Here is a 20,000-nt window from a genome sequence, read left to right as displayed (position 1 = left end):
CTCTCTCTCTCTCTCTCTCTCTCTCTCTCTCTCTCTCTCTCTCTCTCTCTCTCTCTCTCTCTCTCTCTCTCTCTCTCTCTCTCTCTCTCTCTCTCTCTCTCTCTCTCTCTCTCTCTCTCTCGTGAATTTGCCTCTTTCTTTCCTTATTTTATATTGTGCTTTGGGAGAGAGAGAGAGAGAGAGAGAGAGGAGAGAGAGGAGAGAGAGAGAGAGAGAGAAGAGAGAGAGAGAGAGAGAGAGAGAGAGAGACTACATACATACATACATACATTACATACATACATATATGCATACATTAATGCAGACACACACACACACACACACACACACACACACACACACACACACACACACACACACACACACACACACACACACACACACACACACACACACACACACACACCTTCTCCTCAGTGACACGCGGCTTGTCCTCGTCTGCACTGAACATAATTGGCTTGTTCCTTATAAAATCTCACCCGGAAATCTCCTTGCTAACCATCTGCATTAATTAGGTGTTGTGGATCGTTCGCACTATTTTTCTTCTTCTGGTCAAGTGCTAATTCTATACTCTCCTATGTTCACCCTTTTTTCCTTTAATATAGTTTCCATATATGATGTTTTTTTTTTTTTTTCCTTATCATCGATTTTCCTTTAACTGTCTTTAATGTGTTACACTTCGCCCCAGTGTTGTATCTCTTGTTGTCTTGTATCGTTATTTCTCTGCTTACTTTTATTTTTTTTTCTTAACTTCCTAACTGCGTGCCTGCCTCTGTTTCCCCTCCTTGCTGCTCACGATTTCCTTCTTAATCTCATCCATATTCTGCAAAACGTTGTAATGCAAAAGTTAACGGGTGTCACCAGTCTTTCATCTTCGCGGGGATACTCTGGAACTTTGCCTGGAAATTATATATATATCATAGAATTGTATTGAGTTAATATGTGGTTTAATTGCTTATACGTAACGAAAGATGCGTCTGTGTCTTTAATAAGCGGTGAAAATTATTGACGTTTTTTGTGTATTAAAACTGAGTGACATCTGTACACTGCAGCATCAACCAGCTGGCAGAAGCAGAGTTTTTCATTTAACATACAAAACAAAACTGGACAAAGAGAATGATCTTAAGAAATCCCATTATGTTTTGTCCTTGTTGTATGTAAGAGGGACGCAGGCCAAGGACCATACACACACACACACACACACACACACACACACACACACACACACACACACACACACACACACACACACACACACAAACACACACAAGAAAACACACACACACACATACACACACACACACACACACACACACACACACACACACACACACACACACACACACACACACACACACACACACACACACACACAAGGAAAAAAATGTAGAAAAAGTCCTACTGAGGATATCAGTCCCTAAGGAAGCCAGTTAAAAGGAATATCTGAAATCACAAGTGTCTTGAAGTCTTTCTCTTGAAACAGTTCAAGTCAAAGGAAGGGAAAGATACAGAAGGAAGCAGGAAGACCCAGAGTTTACCAGTAAAAGGGATGAATGACTTGAGAATACTGGTTCACTTTTTGCATTAAGAAGGTGGATAAAATATGGGGTGAGAGAAAGTAGAAAGTTTTGTGTAGCGAGGCCACGGAATGGGAGAGGCACGTAATAAACAAGTTCAGGAGATCAGTTAGCTATTTAAGGCTATTTAAGGCAACAGCGAACGAAAGTTCCTAGAAGGGGATGACCAAGACTCGATAAGGAAAACCAGATCATTAGTAGAGCGGCCACGACGGAACATTTACTGGTGATGAGATAAAAATGTGAAATGATAGATGCTTAACAATCTTCCTGTTTTGGACCGATGCATACTTCAGAAATAGGAAGAGAGGAAATCAAAGCTTTAGGGCGGTAGTTTGAAGGGATTAGGCCTAGAGCGGTCACCCTTTTTAGTAATAGACTGAATGTAAGCAAACTTCCAGTAGGAAGGAAAGGTAGATATTGACAGAGTTGAAAGAGTTTACTAGGCAAGGTGTTAGCACGGAGGAACAGCTACGAACAAATAGTTGACGGTGGAGGAGAGGGAGGAACAAGCCCTGAATCATCCAGAGTTGAGGTTTAGCAAAGGTCTGATTGAAGATTTCAGCTTCAGAGATAGATGAGATGGCAGTGGTGCCATCAGCTTGAGATAAAGGAGGAAATCATGGAGAAGAAAAGTTATTGGGGATATTTTTGGTGAGGTGGCAGAAGTCACGAGGGGAGTTAGATCTTGAAAGAGTTTGACATTTTCCATTGGTGATTTAATTTTTGGCTAGTTGGAGAACAGTCTTGTTATGATTTGGGGTAGAAATGCAAAACGCATGAGTATCTACAGATGGAAAACTGGGATAACCGTTTGTAGGTCGCCTCTCTCATGTATGACACGAAAACAGGCCGAGTTAAGCCAAGGTTTCGAAGATTTATGGCAAAAGAAAAAGTGAGGAATGAACGCCTCCATGGAAGCAGCACTCATTCCATGGAAAATGAGAATGATACCTCCCTAGGTCGCACCAATTAGCGGAGGCAAAACATCAGAGGTACGTCCACTTTAGAGAAATTGTTGCTTAAAAACCTTTATTTTGCTTACTCATTGATAAGTGCACAACCAAGTCATCAGTACTGCAGAAGCACATTAATTGAAGAGAATTCTGTGAGTTATAATTATTAGATCTTATTAAAACAAGATTAGCATATACATTTTTGTGGTCAATACGAGTATTACCTCACCCTTTATCCGTGGTAACAGGAAAGTCTGAGTTGGTGAATGATTTTAGTCGAGGACTGAATCTGAACTTAATCTGTTAAATTCTGAATAATATGGATAGTGAAAGTTATCTTTTGAAAATATTGCTAGAATTTAGACATGAAAGGTGATTACTAACAGTGCTATGAAATATTATGAAGATATGATGATCTCAACGACTTGAATCTTGTATCATTTGCACAATTATTGGTCATATTACTATAGACAAAGATGACCAGTCCTTGCCTCCACCCCTTAGGAACCTTCCCAGTCACTAGGGTGGCTCTGATGAAACGTTGACATGGCGATGATTTTTTCGAGGAAACTTGATGCGTGTCGTGTGAGCCAAGATAGGTTGTTTCATTTGACACAATAGGTAACAAACTGTATTCGTGTATGCAGATCCGAATTAAACAGAAAAATTTTGTGTTGAGGATGAAGACTGACTGAATGTAACTCACGTTGTTACTGTGAACGCCTCTACATTTCCTCAACGAATCCATTAAAAGTATATTTCTGCTCTGTTACTTATTTGGTCAGTCATATTATGTTTATTAATATGAGTGCGAATAATATCTCTAATAACCTTCCATGCATCTGAATCTGGTAGCGAAAGTGATCAGCTTATAAATATATTTATAAATGTTTTGACAAGGTTTTGTGCTGCTCCACACTGTTGCTGCACTAAAGGATTATGGCTGCCTGTTTAATATCAGTCCCTTGCTTTATTACGATGTTCCTTTCCCCCACGGTCGTCAGCAGTCATTCTAGAACATCAAGAAAGAACAAGCACCAGTGCTATTTCAGTAATGAGGCTGTTAGTGCTGAGTCATTAAGGAGCTTTAAAAGAAAATTAAGCACATGTATGAATGGCAAGGATAGATAGAAATAGCATAGTGTACAGGGGCTGCCATGTTTAGGCCTAATGGTTTCTTGCAGCTTCCCTTATTTTCTTATGTTCTTATGTAACTGTTTATCCTTATCAAGCGATTTCCGATAGATTTCATGGCATAGATGATCCCTTTTTATAGTTTGACTGCTGAAGGACACACCATTTCATATCATTTCCGTTAAAGTTATATCTGCATATTTACAACATCATTTAAAAGTCCCTTTGAGAATAAATCACCATTGACTCGTCCAAGAACAAGTACTTTTTTTCCAATCATTATCAGCCTGGAAGCGCGGTGATGTAGCTGCACGCTGGACGCCCGTCTTTTAGTAATGGCGTCTTTGGCATCATTCTGCACTACCATCGTGGGCGTCATCACCGTCACCATCATCATAATCATCATCATCATTATTGTCATTATTATTATCACCATCATCAGTATCATCTTTATTAATATCATCATCATTAATATCATCATCATCATCATCATAGTCAATAATATTATCATTATTAATATCGTCATCATCATTATCTCATCATCATCGTCACTAATATTATCATCAGTATCATCATCATCATCATCGTCAGTAATATTATCATCATCATCACCATCATTGTCATCATCGTCATCTTCATCATCATCACCTTCCTGTTTACGTTCACTGCTCTTCTGCTCTTGCTAACTGCCTGCTTCTCCCCTCCTCCGCCGCCCCGCTCCTCAACACTTTCCACTTTCACCACATTCTGTCCACCTCACTAATGCAAGAGTTAACCACTATTTTCAGTCTTTTATCCCTTTTATTGGTAAAGTCTGGAACTCCCTGCCTGCCTCAGTATTTTCTTTTGCCTATGACTTAAACACTTTCCATAGGGAGGTTTCAAGGTATCTCCGTGTAATACTAGATTTGCATTCGTTCAGCCCTCGACAGGGACTGGAATATTTAGCGGGTAATTTTTCCCTCTTTCTGTTGCCCTCGGCCAGAGTTGCTCTTGCATAAAAAAAAAAAAAAAAAAATCTATTACAGGACTAATGCCTCCTGCAGTGGTGGTGAGGGAAGCCTGACTCTTTCATTGCTAGACGGTCTTTCTAATATCACTTACAGTTTTAAGATGCAATTTTTCATACTGCAATTTCATATATAGATTTGCAGCTTAGAAAACAAGAAAAAAAAAATCTGACATATTCATGTGTGCTTAAGTAAAACCATTTTTATGTTATGAATGTTACAGGGACTGCCACGTGTAGACCTGACGGCTCCTTACAGCTTCCCTTATGTTCTTATGTTCTTAATGTAGCAAAGCACGACCACAACTGTATAGGGGTCAACACAGACACTCTGTAATGCTGACTTTTCATGTAAGACGGTCATTGGCCTGGGGCAAGAAAATGGAATAAAAAGATATCTACTGAGGTGCCAGTCTCGAAAAAACAAAGAGGATTATCCAAAAATGTGGGAGGTGTCCAGATACCTCCCTCTTGAAAGAGTTCAAGTCATCGGAACGGAAAAATATAGAAGCATGCAGGAAGTTCCAGAGTTTAAGAAGCACATGACATGAAAATAGAATGCCCACAACACAGGAGGTATCTTCTGACATGGGATTCGAACCTGGCAACTTTATTGAACCAACCTCAGCATCTGGTCGCCACGGGATGTCTGGATTTATTATATTAGGATGAACACTTTATTCCTCTGCCATCTCACGCATGTACCTCTTACAATTAGGGATATTTGAATATTTATAGTTATAAGTAGGTCTACAGGCATTTCAGGTATAGGGAAAAAAACACAACTTTCCATTGCTTAAGATAGTTTGTAAGGACTGGGTATAGTATAGTATTGGAGAGAGAGAGAGAGAGAGAGAGAGAGAGAGAGAGAGAGAGAGAGAGAGAGAGAGAGAGAGAGAGAGAGAGAGAGGAGAGAGAGAGTCTGGATCGTACTTTTAAGATTCCCTGGAAGAAATTAAGGAAACACACCTGCTATTTTTTAATCGAACACTATTTTCTTCAAGTTTTTGTTGTTTTTTCCTCCTTTTTCTGCGTCGGGAGGAATGTGTTTCATCTGCATAAAAAGTGGCGGAGGATAATGGAGGGTTGAAAAAAAAAGAGGGTTGACTGCAAGAAATATATGTTTTTTTTTTTTTCGTGTGTGTGTGTGTGTGTGTGTGTGTGTGTGTGTGTGTGTGTGTGTGTGTGTGTGTGTGTGTCATTAAAACTGAGAGGTGATTGATTTATGTACAGTGCGATTGATTGATTTGTATGGCTGTTATTTATTGTTGCTGTTGCTGTTGTCATTATTGTCGTCATTGTTTTTGTTATATTTTTTTTTTTTAATCATAATTATTGTTTTTATTATTTCCATCACTATCGTCATCATCATGTAATTATTTTCATTATTTTCTCTCTCCTCTCTCTCTCTCTCTCTCTCTCTCTCTCTCTCTCTCTCTCCCTCTCTCTCTCTCTCTCTCTCTCTCTCTCTCTCTCTCTCTCTCTCTCTCTCGCGATGACCTATTCTTTCCTTCTTTTTTCCTTCCCTCATACTTTCCTTCTTTCTTCCCTTCCTCCTTCCCTACCTCCCCTCTCATACTTCTATTCCTCCTTCCTTTCCTCCCATATCTTCTATTCTTCCCTTCTGCCCCCCACCTGCCTATCTTCCAACTTTCCTCTCCTTTTGTGTCTTCCCCTTCTTTTTTTTTTTTCCCCCTCCTCTCGCCACTCTCTACTTTCTGTTTTCCTCCCATCCCTTTCGTTCTTTATTTTTCCTCTCCTCCCTCCATCCCTTCATTCTCATTCCCATCCCTCCTTCCTATTATTATCGCTTCCTCCCTATTCCCCGTTCAACTCGTAATTCTATTCTTGGCTCTCTCCTACCTCCTTGTTTTACCTTCCTATCCTCTCATTTATTTTATGTTTCTCTCCTTCATTTCCTTTCTCGTGTATATTTATGCAGACACTTCCTCCTCTTCCGCTTTCTCCTTCTCTTCCTCTTCCTCTTCTCATCCTCTTTTCCTTATCCCTTATTCTCTTCTATCCTGTCTGCCAAACCTCCTCCTCCTCCTCCTCCTCCTCTTGTGTCTGTCTGGTCATCTCCCTCTCTTCATTCCCTCTCCCCCTCTCATAGCTCATTCTTTTTCTCCTCTCCCCCACTCTTCCCTAGCTTCATATCAACACACATTTCTTCCCTTTCTTACCCCTTAAAGATTTTTCCCTCCCTCCTTTCCTAAACCTTCTATCCCTTCCTTCATTCCCTCCCTCCCTCGCACTGTTCCTTCCTTCCCTTCCCTTCCCTTCTGTTTTTTTTTTTTCTCTCTCTGTTTTCGCCCCGAGTCATTTTAGGGCCATGAAAACAAATATGAATACGTGTACTTTATTAGCAACCCATTTCCTTTGTTCCTCCTCCCTCGCCTTGGTCTTCGTCTCGTGTCTCCTCGCGGCGGCCACCGAAGTACAAAAGCTCCCTCCCCATTGGTCCGTGGCGGGAGCTCGGGGGTGCATCAGCCAATCACATGCACCGACTCGCCTCCCCTAGGCAGAGTGACTCCCACGTAACTCTTCAATTATTTACAAAAACTGAAAGGATAATGAGGCCAAGGTAAACAGAGTACTCAGGTGACTTAATTACATTCATTTCACTTCCCAGTTATACATAATATATACTAGAAAAAGATGGTCACATATCCGCCACCGTAATTAAGCCACCAATAAGAAAGCCATTTGTAGACAACGCTGGGTGTCTTGTGACCAATGGAAGAGCAGAGGTCGCCTGACGCTTGTCGCTCATTGGCTGAACTCAAGTGGACTTTGCTCCGGCTAATCAAATATACTGCTCCAGCCAACTTTCCGAACGAGAGAGAGAGAGAGAGAGAGAGAGAGAGAGAGAGAGAGAGAGAGAGAGAGAGAGAGAGAGAGAGAGAGAGAGAAAGGAAAGAAAATGGATGGGGATAAATTGAAAAATAGCAGATGGAATATTAGTGGATGAAAGGAAATGGTGATTCTCTTTTTTCCACCCAGAAAGAGAGAGAGAGAGAGAGAGAGAGAGAGAGAGAGAGAGAGAGAGAGAGAGAGAGAGAGAGAGATAGGGACGTGTATCGAGCGAGAGTGAACCAATCCTTATGAGAATCAGGGAACCAGATAGGGACGATAATTATAGCAACACCTTTATGCTGCAAGGGAACAGGAAAGGGGTGAAGGAGGAACAGCAGGAGGAGGAGGAGGAGGAGGAGGAGGAAGAGGAGGAGGAATTACAGGAGAGTGTAGGAGGATAGATGTAAGACAGGGGGAAGGGAGGGAGGGAGGTGAGAGGAGGGGAGAGGAGGAAAGGTAGGAGATGAGTGATGGATGATTGTGAGGGAGAGGAGAGATTGGGAGAGCGTGGAAACCTGTATGAAGGAGTGTGAGAGGGAGAGAGAAGGGGAGGAGGAGGAGGAGGAGGAGGAGGAGAGAATGGATACGGTAGGCAAGAGAGAGAGAGAGAGAGATAAAGAAAATGAGAAAAGACGTGTGGAAGGAGAGATTGGTGAGGTGTTGATGAGAATTGGGAGTAATATGAAAGATGAGAGAAGATTAGATGCCTAGAGAGAGAGAGAGAGAGAGAGAGAGAGAGAGAGAGAGAGAGAGAGAGAGAGAGAGAGATTCAGTGGTGTGCCCGTGTTTTATTGGTAGCAGCACACAATATTGTACACCCCAATATTGAGGCAGCACATGCACTCCCTCATCTGTATGCCGAGTGCTCTAATATTTCATCACCCACATCCCTTACTCTCCCTCCTTCCCCTGCCCCTGCCCCTCTCCCTCTCCCTCTCCCTCACTCACTCACTCACTCGCATGGTTAGAGTCGCACGTTGAAGTAACACAGTGACCACACAATGCCCGTAAGACCGTTGTGTGTGTGTGTGTGTGTGTGTGTGTGTGTGTGTGTGTGTGTGTGTGTGTGTGTGTGTTCAGTGATTTACATACATACATAGGAAGGAATATAAATGGATGAATGTGTTAACTTTACTTTAAAAGCATAAAAACAAGAATAATAGAGAAAATATTAGTTTTTTCTCCTCATCTCCCCTGCCTACTTGCACACACACACACACACACACACACACACACACACACACACACACACACACACACACACACACACACACACACACACAAACTGAAAAGTGGGTAAGGAAAAGTAGCAGATACTCAGTGACCATTGCCACTAATCACCATTTCTTTATTACGGAGCAAGGGAAGAGTAGGCAGAAGAACGGGATATATTTCTTTTTATTAATTTATTCTTCTTCGTTGAGTGGAAATTAAAGGATTTGGGTGGAGTTTAGGTTTTGTTAGGGAGGTGGATGATTAGAGTGAGTGAGTGAGTGGGTGGGTGGGTGGGTGAGTGGTGAGTGGCCAGGCAGGTGAGGTGGGGTGAGGTGGGGTGGGGAGAGTGAGGTGAGGTCGGTAACACTCACTTCAACAATCAAGCAACACAAACACCTAACTGGCAAAGAGCTTCGTTTGTTTCCCAGCTCGACTTTGAGGCAACACAAGCAACACGCACACATACACACACACACACACACACACACACACACACACACACAGGCAGCATTTAATCAAAGTTCTCTTTTAGCTCCCCGCCGAATACCTCAGGCCAGTTTGCCTTCCTGTTTTTTTGTATATTTGTTTGTTTGTTTTTTAATCACATGCAAATCATGAGTCGGAACGGAGGGAGAGTAGCCCCCTCGTCCCCCCACTCGCCCCCCACTTGTCCCCACTCGCCCCCCATTTCCAGGCAGGTGTGCGTAATGAGTCCGGATGTCAGGCATGCTGTGGTGGGGGGGTAGGGGTGTGGGTGGGGGAGGCAAAGTTGTATAAAATGTGTATTTAAAATGTATACAACAATATGGTACTGATTTATACACAGAAGGAGAGTAATACATGGGACAATAGCGTTCATGATGCTGTATATACACTAATATGTACAGGACGCTGAGATGTGTGTGTGTGTGTGTGTGTGTGTGTGTGTGTGTGTGTGTGTGTGTGTGTGTGTGTAAATTTCATGTAAGTTACCATTGAACTCAGACAAAGTAACATTCCTTTAAATAGACTTTGTTATTAATATGTATGAATGAATGAAAAAAAAAGTAAATGAAAAAAAAAACTTTAATATGTCGACTAAATTCATAACAAAGGCCACACACACACACACACACACACACACACACACACACACACACACACACACACACACACACACACACACACACACACACACACACACACACACACACACACACACACACGGGCATTAGCAGCGGCCATATCTTATCTTCAGTGGACGATGAAAAGATTTGGAACAAGCCTGAATAATTACGACACAACAACCTCATTTGCATGCACTCACAAATTATCCAGGTGTTAAATTCTGGCCACTGACGATAACAGGACCTAATTCTACTCAGTATTGTGTGTGTGTGTGTGTGTGTGTGTGTGTGTGTGTGTGTGTGTGTGTGTGTGTGTGTGTGTGTGTGTGTGTGCGTGCGTGCGTGAGAGGAAGTCATGCTCTTACCTGTTTACCTGTGATGCAAATTAACCTTTATTTACTCTCCCTCTCTTCACAGGTGAGGGCCGCGCACCTGTACACACCTGTCCGTCAGTAGGTTAGTGAGGTGCACAGGTGAGGTAAAATCTTGACCCTACACTCTCTCTCTCTCTCTCTCTCTCTCTCTCTCTCTCTCTCTCTCTCTCTCTCTCTCTCTCTCTCTCTCTCTCTCTCTCTGCTTTATATGTGGTGCCTAATGTATTTGCGCACTTAAGTTCTATTTCATTGGTGTTACAAATTCGTATCGATGATTTTTATTAATAGTTCTCAACCATATGTTTTGTTAATAGTTTTAATTCATGCAAAATTAATTATCGCAATGAACAACGGAAATATCAGTCGAATTCACACATAAACTCTCTCTCTCTCTCTCTCTCTCTCTCTCTCTCTCTCTCTCTCTCTCTCTCTCTCTCTCTCTCTCTCTCTCTCTCTCTCTCTCTCTCTCTCTCTCTCTCTCTCTCATAATCTAACCTTACAGCGTGGCATTTTATTTATTTATTCATTGGCCTCGTCGCGGGCAGTGACGGAGGTTGGTGTAGAGTAATTAACTATTAGCCCATAATTAATATTCCATCGAGGACTGTTTTGAGTTGTGGAATATGCATGGTGCTAATTGGCATGCATGAGGGGGCTGTGGGGGACGGTGGTGGTGGCGGGGGTGGAGGGAGTGGTGGTGGCTGGCTGGGTGGAGTGGAAAACATAGAGGATGGGTGGACGGGTGGAGGGAAAGGTGGAGGTGGTCGCCGTGGTTTAGATTCCACTTGTTATTAAATTCAAACAAGTAGCAGTTTTCGTTCGTGTTGGGAAACCGGTTATGTGTGTGTGTGTGTGTGTGTGTGTGTGTGTGTGTGTGTGTGTGTGTGTGTGTGTGTGTGTGTGTGTGTGTAGTGTTGTGCTTGATTTTTTTTCTCTCTCTGTTTAAGGGTGGAGGGATGTGGTGGTGTGTTTGTGCATGGTGTTGTTGCAGGGATGGTGTTGTTTTGCTGGTGTTGTTTTGAAGGATTGGTAGTGGTAAGAGTAACAGTAGTAGCAGTAGTAGTAGTGTGTGTGTGGGTGACGGGTGTGTGGTAGTAATGGTTGTGATAGTAGTTTTAAAAATACCACCACCACTACATACACACACGATAGGATATACAAGAACACATCATACATATACAATAATGTTACATATTACACACACACACAAAAAAAAAAAATCCATTGCAATAAAACATACATATGCACCAATATCAATAAATACACGTATTAGTATAATCTTAACACAATGGAAACTCTATTTTGCACCGTACATTTTTTGTCTCTAAATAACCAGTAAAACAACGAGATTGACATAAACATTCCTGCACACACACAGAAACACACACGGTTAAGGTTTTCCTCTCTCCCCTAGGGCATTTGTCTTCCTTTCTGCTCCTGTCTGAGTCTTCTTGCCCTTGTTGTCTTGAGGTGAGGTCTGTGAAGTCTTCAGTGGGGCGCTTTCCCTCACAGGCCCTTATCAGTTCTCCGTCCAGTGGTGATGAAAACTGGATTAAAGAAATGATAAGGAAACGTGTTTAGGATATGTCTGCTGTCTGGCCGAGGGTCTTGAATGGCTGGATGGCTGGCTGGCTTGGAGGTTGAGTGGCTGAGTGAAGTGCTGGCTGGTTGGCTGGCTGAGTTGCTAAGTTTCTGAGCGGATAGTAGAGATGACTGGCTTAGTGGCTTGCTAAGTGGCCGAGTGGATGAGCGGGTGGTGAAGTAATGGCTTTAGTGAGTGCTGAGTGGGTGCTGAGAGGCTGTGCTGGTGGTGGTGGTGGTGGAAGACCGGAGGAAGTGCGGAGTGAAAAGAGAATACATTTTTAAGAAGCAGAGAAATTACACCAGCTCCTTCCTTCATTGCCTATCCCACCACCACCACCACCACCACTACCACCAGCACTACACGCACCACCACCATCACCACCCAGCATTACTCCCTCGAGACCTGAAAGAGAGCAGATAATGAAGTAGTGAAGCAGCGAGCTCGTCCTCCTCCTGCGATGCTAAATAGCTTAATAAAAACCGATGGAGTTCCACTTGAGTGTATTGTATTTGCCTTCTTTTTTTTCTATTGTCACTGCATCTTGGTTTACACTCTCCATTTTCCTTACCTTTCTCTCTCTCTCTCTCTCTCTCTCTCTCTCTCTCTCTCTCTCTCTCTCTCTCTCTCTCTCTCTCTCTCTCTCTCTCTCTCTCTCTCTCTCTCTCTCTCTCTCTCGTCGTCGTCTTTCTCTCCTCTTACCTCTGGCATTCCACTCGCTTTCTCTTCCTCTTAAAACCTTCCTCCCTTCCTCCGCTTCCTTTCCTCCTGCGTCGCTTTCCCTCCACCAACCCTCCTCCTCCACCTCCTCCACTTCCTCCTCAGCGATCCACCAAACACGAGAAATCTCAAGTGTTCACAAAACGCTGAAATATTTTGAACTTTATTTTTTTCCTTTCACTTTTTTTCTTCCATTGAGAAGAAGGCCATCTTGGATAGACGGGAGAGGAGGAGGAGGGAGGGAGGAAGGAGGAGGAGGAGGAGGGGAAAGAGGAGTAGTCTGAGGGGGAGGAGGAGGAGAAGGGTGGCACTCACAAGCTTTTGTGTGAGAGAAAATGGGGGAGGTTTGACGCACCCCCACTCTCGTGATGAGAACGGGAAGAGGAAGTGGTAGGAAGAGGAGGACGAGGTGGAAGAAGAGAAGGAGAGAGGAGGAGGAAGAGGAGGAGGAGGAGGAGGAATAAGACGAAAAATAAAGGCTGAAAGATATGGCAGGTGGTGAGATATCAGGGGAAGATAAGGACGGAAGCAGAGAGAGAAACAAGATCATTTGTGTCGTTAAAAGAAAAACGCAGCGGCGAGGGAGGGAGGGAAAGAGGATCAGAGGGAAAGAAACAAGTAGGGAACTCTGAATACTTAACACGGGGGAGAAGAAATGCACGTCAGGAGATTAAAGTGGAGAACCATGACCCCAAAACTGAGGAGGAGGAGGAGGAGGAGAAGGAGGAGGATTATTAAAAAGTGTAACACGGGAAAAGTACGAATATGTGAGAGAGAGAGAGAGAGAGAGAGAGAGAGAGAGAGAGAGAGAGAGAGAGAGAGAGAGAGAGTAGAAATTGCTAAAAGTAGGATATAAAGAATAAAAGAAATCATAATAAGACGTGCGTTCCTTCCGTGGATCGAATGAAGACGACTTGAATTCCGTTTTCTTTCGTTTCAAGCAGCAGGTTTTAAAGGGGCACTATGCTGAGCGATTTTGTAACCATTCTAACATACTCGTACTATAACATTGAAATTGGAGTTGTAATGATATTTTTTATTCATATATTTTTACTCTTTTGTACGTAATTGGCAAAAAAGAAAAGTAAGGAAATCTGATATGTTGTTACTTTGTGTATGGTAGTGAATGATAAAAAAAAAAAAAAACGGTAAGCAAGCCTGATTTTGCGAGCACGGTGGAAAAGAAGGATTCATTGTTCACGGAGTCTCTAGCGGAGTTTCGAATTTCGTAATATTCTCGACAAAAGATGAGCAGACCAGCATGTACTGAATATTCTAAGCATCATTTTGTCATTATTCTTCAGGGAACTTTGTATTTTGTATATATATATAAATGAGCAGGTCAACATGCACTGAATATTCTATCATTTTGTCATTATTCGTAGCAGAACTTTGTTTCTTGTTATATTAAAATAGCAAGCGAGCATGTACTGGATATTCTAAACACCATTTTGTCTTCATTCTACAGGGAACTTTGTATCTGCTATTAAAAAACGAAGAAAAAAAAAATACGTTTCCTCCTCTTTACTTCGTGGTGCGTTTCATTTAAGGGAAAAATCAACGTTTCTCATTGCAGGAACAAAGAGGGGTCGCGAATGCTTTGTATACTCGCTTTTTAGCTCCACTTTAGCGTTTTTAAGGAAGCGCTATTGTTTTATGGTCCGGAGGTGAAAGAAGAAGTTGTCATTTCTTTATATTAAATGGGACGTGTTTTATCTCCTCTCACTCTGCAATTTCACGCGGGTCTTGTTGAGGGATTAATCTGTCCTTGTCTGGGTGAACCGAGTCTTGCAACTTTGTGTCTCTTGCAAGTAAATAAAAAGGAGTAAAGACACAAGAGGACACAAAGGTAGAACGAGTATTAATAGATATGGCTGCCTTGGTATAAGGAACTTAGTCTCTCAGTCGTATTAATAGTAAAAAAGAAAACAGGAGTAAGGACACAAAAGAACACAAAGGAAGAAATAGATATGGCAGCTTTGATGTACGTAACCTTGTGTCTCTTATTCGTATTTGTTAGTAAAAGAGAGGAGACACAATGGAACACAAAAGTAGAACGAGTATTAATAAATATGAGAGTCCTGATATATACAGCTTAGTGACTCTCAGTAGTATTTCCTAGTAAAAAAAAGCGAGGAGACACAAGAGAAAACGAAAGGTACAACGAGGATTCATAAGTATGGCAGCCTAAATATAGAGTGAAAGGTAATCTTGATACATAAGTTCCCTTGTGAATCAGTGACAGTGCACGGTTATAATCTGGGCTATTGAAAAAAAAATAATAAAAAAAGAATATATGGTAAAAGAAAATGGATATCAGATAAAAGAAGGGAAAAGGTGCAAAATTAAATTCGCACACACTGGTACAAGTTCAACGCAAATTAAAGGGTTGAAAGAAAGAACTTGATAAAATCCTTCTTTTCTACTTGTCTTTCACGTCTTAACTCTCTCTCTCTCTCTCTCTCTCTCTCTCTCTCTCTCTCTCTCTCTCTCTCTCTCTCTCTCTCTCTCTCTCTCTCTCTCTCTCTCTCTCTCTCTCTCTCTCTCTCTCTGTCCCAGGTCTGCACAAACAGCTCTTCCCGCCCCAGGAAAAAAATAAAGAAATTTTTCGTCTTTCAGAATATACAAACAAACACTGTGACGGCTGCCTCCTCCTCCTCCTCCTCCTCCTCCTCCTCCTCCTCCTCCTCCTCCTCTTCCTCCACTATTCTTCCTCCACCCATCTTTTCATATCCTGAGGCACGAGAGAGAGAGAGAGAGAGAGAGAGAGAGAGAGAGAGAGAGAGAGAGAGAGAGAGAGAGAGAGAGAGAGACAGAGAGAGAGAGCGAGTGGAGTAGAAGTAGTTCTGAAAAAAAGGGCGCCCCTAATTGTATAATGATTTAGTGGTCCAATTATATCATGGTTAAATAAAATGGCTTAGGGGAATGGAAGGAAGGAGGCGCGGGAGGCAGGGAGGTTATGGGTGATAAAGGAGAGAGAGAGAGAGAGAGAGAGAGAGAGAGAGAGAGAGAGAGAGAGAGAGAGAGAGAGAGAGAGAGAGAGAGAGAGTGCCATGCCATTGAACACGATCAATATTATGTACATCTCTCCCCTCCTCTCCCTTCCTCCCCATCCCTTAGTCTCGTTTCCCTTCACTCATCCCTTCCCTCCCCTCACTTTCACACCCATTCCCTCTCCCTCTCTCCCTCTCTCCCTCAGAACAGCGGGGAGAGTGAAATAATTGAACACGTTCCTCCCAGCCACTCTGATCCAGTCCAAATATTACCCTCTCCCCTTCTCCTCCTCTCCCAGCTTCTCCCCGCCCCACCCCGCCCCACTCAAGCCCACCCGGCGTCTAGTGCTGAGGGCAGCGTGGGGTGAGGCCTGGGGGCAGCAGCGCGTCCATGAAAACAGAGTGAGGAAGGTGAATCAACACTCATCACCTCCCCCTCATTGCTCTCTTCCTCCTTCACTTCTCCTCCTCCTCCTCCTCCTCCTCCTCCTCCTCCTCCTTCTCTTCTATCTACATCTCCCTCTTGTTATCTCTCTCTCTCTTCCCTCAACCCTATTTTTTTGTTTTTGTTTTTCTACCAAGAGTCCATGTCATCTGCTTCTCCTCCTCCTCCTCTTCCCCCTCCTCCTCCTCCTCCTCCTCCTCCTCTTCCTCGTTCTCATCCTTGTCCTCCCGTTTCCTCCTCCTCCTCCTCCTTCTTCCTTCCTCTCCGCTGCGGTGTAGGGAAAATGGGCTTAGGGAGGACTAAAACATCCCTAATAACATGGCACTCTTTAAAAGAAAACCTGGAAAGCGACGGAGGAAAAATATTGAAAAGGAAAAAAGGGGTGAAAGAAAACGAAGACTCGCGTCGAAATAAAAAATGGGTGGAGGGGAAGACTGAAGCAAAACCACCGTGCGCCTCGACCGTCCCCGCGCTGCCACCACCACCACCACCACCATATCACACTACACCACACTACACCTTGTCAAAATATGCACCACACTTCACCATAATCACATCACCATTACGCTACACCACACTACAACAATCTGAATCACACCGCACCACACCACCACACCGCACCAACATCCAAACCTTTCCTTTTAATTTGAGTATACATTTATATATATATGCATAATTATTATTGATTAATTGTTTGTCATAATATTACTGCATATATTTATAAATTTTACTGCCTTTATAACTACGTAGTGCTGTTTTCATCTCTTTCCTCTTCCAAACTCTCTCTCTCTCTCTCTCTCTCTCTCTCTCTCTCTCTCTCTCTCTCTCTCTCTCTCTCTCTCTCTCTCTCTCTCTCTCTCTCTCTCTCTCTCTCTCTCTCTCTCTCTCTCCTTGTTTGTTTCGTTTGCCTTCGCCGTGTGAGCGGGGGCGGGGCGAAGCGAGTGAGCGAGTGAGTGTGTGAGTGCGTGAGTGTGTGAGTGAGTGTGTAAATGAGAGAAAATATGAGGAAAGTCAACAAGTCTTCACGAGGAAGAGAAGAGGAGAGGAACAGGAGGAGATGGAGGAGGAGAAACAGAGGGAATACTGGAGAGAAAAGGACATGGAAGAAAAGACAGAAAGAATGGAGGAAAAAAGTGGAGAGGAAGGATGAAGATAAAGGGAAAGGAGGGAGAGGAGGAGGAAGAGGCAACTGGGATGAAGGAGGAAAAGGAGGAGGAAAGAGGACATGGACGAGGACCTTCAGAGAGAGAGAGAGAGAGAGAGAGAGAGAGAGAGAGAGAGAGAGAGAGAGAGAGAGAGAGAGAGAGAGAGAGAGCAGCACAGCATTTTTAACGTGTATTGTTATGCAGTCTCTCTCTCTCTCTCTCTCTCTCTCTCTCTCTCTCTCTCTCTCTCTCTCTCTCTCTCTCTCTCTCTCTCTCTCACTCACACACACACACACACACACACACATTTCGACTATAGTTTTCAGAGATGATTGTAACTGTGCTATTTCTGTTAGTGTGTGTGTGTGTGTGTGTGTGTGTGTGTGTGCGATCCTAGAGAAAGAAGTAGGAGCAAATTAACCTTTGGAGAGGAAGTGAGTGTGACAATGTATATAATTATGACAGACAGACAAATAGATAGACTGATAGATATATGTATTGGTAGAACATAATAAGTACTATATGTATTGATTGTCCAGTTTAACCCGTGTCTTCCCCCCTCCCCTAACTCCCCGCACCACTCCCACACTCGCATTCCTCCCTCCCCCTCACTCCCTCCCCCTCATTCCCTCACCCTCACTCCCCCTCGCTTACTCACCCTTACTCCAACACCCTCATCCTCTCATCCTCACCACCTCACTGTCACCCCGCAGAGCCTCACAGCGTCACCCACTCACTCTCACCCCTCACTCCCTGATACCCTCATCCACTCACTCCCTGACACTCTCTCCCTCTTCCTCCCCCCTCATCCCCGCCACCTCCCCCTCAGCTCAGCCCAGACAGAGCCATTTCCCGGATATATCGTGATAAGTGAGCGCGAATTCTCACCCAAATAGGTGGTGGACCAAAGTGGAGAGAGAGAGAGAGAGAGAGAGAGAGAGAGAGAGAGAGAGAGAGAGAGAGAGAGAGAGAGAGAGAGAGAGAGAGAGAGAGTAAGACCTGCCCATTTTTACAAGCTAATGGTGAGCCACTTTTACCCCCTAATGGACTCACACCTCCGGTTACTGTACCTCGTCAGAGAGAGAGAGAGAGAGAGAGAGAGAGAGAGAGAGAGAGAGAGAGAGAGAGAGAGAGAGAGCTCGACCGACAGAAATACAAGGACAAAGACTTGATCATGATAGAAATTGAAGAGGAATACGTGCGTGCATACATACAAACACACACATACACACACACACACACACACATACATACATACAGACATACATACATATTTACATAGATATTTACATACACTCATACATGCATATATAAATTCATACACACACACACACACACACACACACACACACACACACACACACACACACACACACACACACACACACACACACACACACACACACACACACACACACACACACATATAAATGAAATCAGTAACAAAGATTTAATTTACTAATGCCCCGGGGTAATTGAGCGCGGAAAGTATGAGCTTCAATATTACTCCACACATATTTCCAGATATTAAAATTAACACTGACGCTGTGCTGGCGCCTCGTAACTCGCCGGGATGGGTGCCGACGAGAGCTTTTAACAGGCGGCCCGGCGGTATTATCACCTCCACTGGCACTGATGCAGGCGCCCTATTAGCTCATTATGAGATAGGTTCCCCGGAGCGACCCGTGGTGCTCGTGCGAGGAGGAGAGAGAGAGAGAGAGAGAGAGAGAGAGAGAGAGAGAGAGAGAGAGAGAGAGAGAGAGAGAGAGAGAGAGAGAGTGTGTGGAAGAGTGAGTGAACGAGTGAGTGAGTGAGGGAGGGAGGCAGATAGTAAGAAGGGGGGATGAGTAGACAAACAAAAATACGAACAGCAGATGGACGCGAGGGTGAGATAAGTGGAGTGGGAAGAAAGGAGAGATGGGAGCGATGGAGGGAGGAGATAAGGCACATAACATATCCTGGGGCGAAGGTGTGAGGATGGGAGCAGGAAGGAGAGAGAGAGGGAGAGGGACGAGCATCAGCTGATTTTAGAGATTCCAGAGAGAGAGAGAGAGAGAGAGAGAGAGAGAGAGAGAGAGAGAGAGAGAGAGAGAGAGAGAGAGAGAGTGAGTAGGTGGTTGACTGATTTCAATCTCTCAGCTTGCTTTCGGAAGTGGAAGAGGAGGAGAAAGAGGACGAGGAGGAGGAGGAGAAGGAAGAAGAGGAGGAGAAAGAAGAGAAGGAGAAAAGAAGGGACAAGAGGAAGAGAGGGGACAAAAAGAAAATAAAAGAAGGACGTAGGAAGGAAGTGGAATCTGGAAATTTATAAAAGCATTCAAGCTGACGACAACAGTAAGAAAAAGAAGGAGGAGGAGGAGGAAATGAAAATAAAAGTGAAAGTTAAGTCAACAGGTAGGAGAGAGAGAGAGAGAGAGAGAGAGAGAGAGAGAGAGAGAGAGAGAGAGAGAGAGAGAGAGAGAGAGAGAGAATCAGTCCTTTAACAGTGAAAGTTACAGTGGAGAAGAGAGTGGTTAGAACTAAACTCTCTCTCTCTCTCTCTCTCTCTCTCTCTCTCTCTCTCTCTCTCTCTCTCTCTCTCTCTCTCTCTCTCTCAAATGGCCCGCGCCCCCTCCCCCTCTCCTCCCGGGCCGCTTGGAATATTGCAACATAAAGTATGGTATTATGACCTTGTGGAGTATTGAATAGTCTTTTAAAGGACAAATAATACCAACCCGAATATCGTTTGCTATTTTTTCCCCTCAGAATTCACTGCCGGGAGGAATATTCTCTCAGGTATTGGGAGGAAAGGAGGGAGGGAATTGCATATGGAGGGAGAGAAAGAGAGAGGGAGGGAGAGGGAGGAAGGGAGGGAGAGAGAAACATTTCGCGAGATAACCTTAGAGAGAGAG

At 43.7% G+C, this 20,000-nt stretch overlaps 1 long non-coding RNA gene across 2 annotated transcripts in view; it reads left to right on the top strand.

Moving 5' to 3' along the window:
• The window catches only part of LOC135101246 (uncharacterized), a 155,928-nt gene that overhangs the window by 72,874 nt on the left and 63,054 nt on the right, over positions 1-20,000 (top strand). For both annotated transcript variants that reach the window (XR_010269175.1, XR_010269174.1), the window contains exon 3: positions 10,271-10,309. This is a non-coding gene — a long non-coding RNA (uncharacterized LOC135101246). The remainder of the gene's footprint in view (positions 1-10,270; positions 10,310-20,000) is intronic.

Source organism: Scylla paramamosain, chromosome 6 (genome assembly GCF_035594125.1).
Source record: "Scylla paramamosain isolate STU-SP2022 chromosome 6, ASM3559412v1, whole genome shotgun sequence".
NCBI lineage: Eukaryota > Metazoa > Arthropoda > Malacostraca > Decapoda > Portunidae > Scylla > Scylla paramamosain.
Note: the sequence above shows the minus strand (reverse complement) of the source record. Positions and strands in the feature narration are given on the sequence as shown.